The sequence below is a fragment of the Salvelinus alpinus genome, chromosome 6, assembly GCF_045679555.1.
Source record: "Salvelinus alpinus chromosome 6, SLU_Salpinus.1, whole genome shotgun sequence".
In the NCBI taxonomy this organism is placed as follows: domain Eukaryota; kingdom Metazoa; phylum Chordata; class Actinopteri; order Salmoniformes; family Salmonidae; genus Salvelinus; species Salvelinus alpinus.
Window position 1 is genome coordinate 96,536,216 of NC_092091.1, and position 5,000 is coordinate 96,541,215.

Here is a 5,000-nt window from a genome sequence, read left to right on the forward strand (position 1 = left end):
ACATAGAGTGGAAAGAAAACGGACGTGAACCCTTTTTGGAATGACCTGGATTGATGCAGAAGTCACGACAATAGACAAACATAGTCTACTTAAACTAATAACACACTCAAAAATGATACGTTTTCACGTCTCTGAACACACCGTGTAAACATTCACAGTGCAGGGTGGGAAAAGTATGTGAACCCTTGGATATAATAACTGGTTGACCCTCCTTTGGCAGCAATAACATCAACCAAACGTTTTCTGTAGTTGTGGATCAGACCTGTAACAGCAGTCAGGAGGAATTCTGGACCGTTCCTCTTTACAAAACTGTTTCAGTTCCACAATACTCTTGGGATGTCTGGTGTGAACCGCTCTCTTGAGGTCATCCCACAGCATCTCAATCGGGTTGAGGTCAGGACTCTGACTGGGCCACTCCAGAAGGAGTATTTTCTTCTGTTGAAGCCATTCTGTTGTTGATTTACTTCTGTGTTTTGGGTCGTTGTCCTGTTGCATCACTCAACTATCTGTTGAGCTTCAATTGGCAGACAGATAGCCTTATATTCTCCTGCAAAATGTCTTGATAAACGTTGGGAAGAATTTGGTGTGCTGTGCCTTTTTTTTCTCCACACATAGTGTTGTGTGTTCCTTCCAAACAACTTAATTTGGTTTAATCTGTCCACAGAATATTTTGACAGTAGCACTGTAGAATATCCAGGTGCTCTTTGCAATTTTTTGGGGAGGGGACAGCAGTGTCTTGTTTAGTGTTTTACGTATCGTAGACTCGTCAACAGAGATGTTAGCATGTTCCAGAGATTTCTGTAAGTCTTTAGCTGACACTCTAGGATTCTTCTTAACCTCATTGAGCATTCTGCGCTGTGCTCTTGCAGTCGTCTTTGCAGGGCGGCCACTCCTTTTTTATTTAATCTTTATTTACAGTAACTTAGCAAGTCAGTTAAGAACAAATTCTTATTTACAATGACGGCCTTCCCCGGCCAAACCCGGACAACGCTGAGCCAATTGTGCGCCGCCCTATGGTACTCCCAATCACGGCCGGATGTGATGCAGCCTGGATCCAAACCAGGGACGGTAGTGACGCCTCTTGCGCTGAGATGCAGTGCCTTAGACAGCTGCGCCACTCGGGGAGCCCATAACAGAGATGGTAACAACACAGTAAATTGCAAGAGGGACAACTAGTTACTAAAGCTAGCGCTGTGATTGGAGCGTTTCGCTTCCGCAGCTGCGCAGACACGGGGACCTCGCTGGAGCTGTCATCTGGAAGGGAGCAGAGGAACTGAGAGGAGAAAAATAAACGCAGCGAGGACGCGAACACTCAAGAAGAAGGTGAGTGACGTGGAATGTCCAGAATGCATTTCTCTTGAATAAGGGAGTTGCGTGTCACCGTGTTACCGTTATAACGGACACACGACTAGAAACAGTTACGTGTCTCTTGGCGTGAATAGGCTACTAACTTATTGTCATATTCCTTTAGGCAAACGCGTCGGTGTTTGGTCGAGTTGGGGGTTTGATGTGTTGTAAAGTCTGGGGGAAGTTAGGGGAGGGAGAGAGGGGGAGAAAAACAGATAAGAGGGGAGGGAGGCTGCGACGACAGATGAACACGTCTCTCCCCCCTCCCCTCCTCTTGTCTGTTTCTCTCCCCCTCTCTCCCCTCCCCTCCTCTTGTCTGTTTCTCTCCCCCTCTCTCCCTCCCCTCCTCTTGTCTGTTTCTCTCCCCCTCTCTCCCCTCCCCTCCTCTTGTCTGTTTCTCTCCCCCTCTCTCCCTCCCCTCCTCTTGTCTCAACCATAAACAACTTTCTCTTGTTTCTCTCCAGACAATTGTTTAGATCTACATCGAACTGTAGACTGGGTGTGTGTGTGGACTTGGTGAGCCTTTATATCTAGAGATGCGCTGTTGCAGAAATCATTCACACAGGGCTGTGCTTTTTGCAACAAACCGTGTAGCCAAACATTGTGCGCAGCCCGTTGTGGGCTAAGCTAACGGAGCAGTAGTCAGGTTCCGTTACGGTAACCTTCTCAACGGTGTCGGTAGTATTGCGCTGCTCTTACACCTTTGCCCTGTCAGTGTGATGGTGTACTGTCGGCTAGTTAGACCACAGACACCATTAACTATTGTCTTGACTACTGTTCGGGAGCAGCGTTACTCTGTGGATGTGAGTTGAGTCTTGGGACGTTATGGAGGCTAGTCAACTGATTACCCTGTTATCGCTACTAACTAGTCTAGTACCCCTGAATGCGTTTCATGGTTTACAGTGTTGTTGATGTCTCACTCTGTGATGCTATTCACAGTTGGGTGTTGGGTTTAAAAGCTGCGGTATGGAACGGTTTGAGGCGACCCGAACAAAATCACATAGACATTACCCTCCTGTTATCTATAATAATCTCATTTTGTAGACTAGCCTACCTGTACAGTCTACCCTGCTGTTAACCATACTAATCTCATTTTGTAGACTAGCCTACCTGCACAGTCTACCCTCCTGTTATCTATAATAATCTCATTTTGTAGACTAGCCTACCTGTACAGTCTACCCTGCTGTTAACCATAATAATCTCATTTTGTAGACTAGTCTACCTGTACAGTCTACCCTCCTGTTATCCATAATAATCTCATTTTGTAGACTAGCCTACCTGCACAGTCTACCCTGCTGTTATCCATAATAATCTCATTTTGTAGACTAGTCTACCTGCACAGTCTACCCTGCTGTTATCCATAATAATCTCATTTTGTAGACTAGCCTACCTGTACAGTCTACCCTGCTGTTATCCATAATAATCTCATTTTGTAGACTAGCCTACCTGCACAGTCTACCCTGCTGTTATCCATAATAATCTCATTTTGTAGACTAGCCTACCTGCACAGTCTACCCTCCTGTTATCTATAATAATCTCATTTTGTAGACTAGCCTACCTGCACAGTCTACCCTGCTGTTATCTATAATAATCTCATTTTGTAGACCAGCCTACCTGCACAGTCTACCCTGCTGTTATCCATAATAATCTCATTTTGTAGACTAGCCTACCTGCACAGTCTACCCTGCTGTTATCCATAATAATCTCATTTTGTAGACTAGCCTACCTGCACAGTCTACCCTGCTGTTATCTATAATAATCTCATTTTGTAGACTAGCCTACCTGCACAGTCTACCCTCCTGTTATCCATAATAATCTCATTTTGTAGACTAGCCTACCTGCACAGTCTACCCTGCTGTTATCTATAATAATCTCATTTTGTAGACTAGCCTACCTGCACAGTCTACCCTGCTGTTATCCATAATAATCTCATTCTGTAGACTAGCCTACCTGCACAGTCTACCCTGCTGTTATCCATAATAATCTCATTTTGTAGACTAGCCTACCTGCATAGTCTACCCTGCTGTTATCCATAATAATCTCATTTTGTAGACTAGCCTACCTGCACTGTCTACCCTGCTGTTATCTATAATAATCTCATTTTGTAGACTAGCCTACCTGCACAGTCTACCCTGCTGTTAACCCTCGGCACATCTGAAACCTTTTCCTTTGGGGTGTTGCTATTGGCCACCAAGTGTTAACAGTTAGTGTCTAAATATAATGTGTGAAATGCTTGATAGTGTACGTGATGTAAACAGAGAGGTCTACTTTCTTGGGGACCTGAATATTGACTGGTTTTCATCAAGCTGTCCGCTCATCAGGAAGCTTCTCACTCAAACCAGTGTCTGTAATCTGGTTCAGGTTATTAATCAACCTACAAGGTGTGTGAATTTCATAGGAGGATGTTAAATAGGGTGTCAAAGGACCAATGAGCATCAACATGTGAATTTCATAGGAAGATGTTAAATAGGTTGTCAAATGACCAATGAGCATCAACATGTGAATTTCATAGGAGCATGTTAAATAGGTTGTCAAATGACCAATGAGCTTCAACATGTGAATTTCATAGGAGCATGTTAAATAGGGTGTCAAATGACCAATGAGCATCAACATGTGAATTTCATAGGAGCATGTTAAATAGGTTGTCAAATGACCAATGAGCATCAACATGTGAATTTCATAGGAGCATGTTAAATAGGTTGTCAAATGACCAATGAGCTTCAACATGTGAATTTCATAGGAGCATGTTAAATAGGTTGTCAAATGACCAATGAGCTTCAACATGTGAATTTCATAGGAGCATGTTAAATAGGGTGTCAAATGACCAATGAGCATCAACATGTGAATTTCATAGGAGCATGTTAAATAGGGTGTCAAATGACCAATGAGCATCAACATGTGAATTTCATAGGAGCATGTTAAATAGGGTGTCAAATGACCAATGAGCATCAACATGTGAATTTCATAGGAGCGTGTTAAATAGGGTGTCAAATGACCAATGAGCATCAACATGTGAATTTCATAGGAGCGTGTTAAATAGGGTGTCAATTGACCAATGAGCATCAACATGTGAATTTCATAGGAGCATGTTAAATAGGTTGTCAAATGACCAATGAGCATCAACATGTGAATTTCATAGGAAGATGTTAAATAGGGTGTCAATTGACCAATGAGCATCAACATGTGAATTTCATAGGAGCATGTTAAATAGGGTGTCAAAGGACCAATGAGCATCAACATGTGAATTTCATAGGATCATGTTAAATAGGGTGTCAAAGGACCAATGAGCACCAACATGTGAATTTCATAGGAGCATGTTAAATAGGGTGTCAAATGACCAATGAGCATCAACATGTGAATTTCATAGGAAGATGTTAAATAGGGTGTCAAAGGACCAATGAGCATCAACATGTGAATTTCATAGGAAGATGTTAAATAGGGTGTCAAAGGACCAATGAGCATCAACATGTGAATTTCATAGGAGCATGTTAAATAGGGTGTCAAATGACCAATGAGCATCAACATGTGAATTTCATAGGAGCATGTTAAATAGGGTGTCAAATGACCAATGAGCATCAACATGTGAATTCCAAATGACCAATGAGCATCAACATGTGAATTTCATAGGAGGAGTCTGCGACTGCTGTCTCTGA

At 42.8% G+C, this 5,000-nt stretch overlaps 2 protein-coding genes across 2 annotated transcripts in view; one reads left to right on the forward strand and one right to left on the reverse strand.

Annotated features, from left to right (window-relative positions):
• LOC139579645 (serine/threonine-protein kinase pim-2-like) overlaps nt 1-1,011 on the reverse strand; it is a 13,741-nt gene extending 12,730 nt beyond the window's left edge. The window contains exon 1 of the mRNA XM_071408483.1: nt 1-1,011. This exon is cut by the window's left edge and continues 591 nt beyond it. The gene's annotated coding sequence lies outside the window, so the exon portion shown is untranslated.
• Nucleotides 1,012-1,182: 171 nt separating this feature from the next.
• The window catches only part of apbb2b (amyloid beta (A4) precursor protein-binding, family B, member 2b), a 50,060-nt gene continuing 46,242 nt past the window's right edge, over nt 1,183-5,000 (forward strand). Inside the window, 1 exon segment of the mRNA XM_071408485.1 lies at nt 1,183-1,323. The gene's annotated coding sequence lies outside the window, so the exon portion shown is untranslated.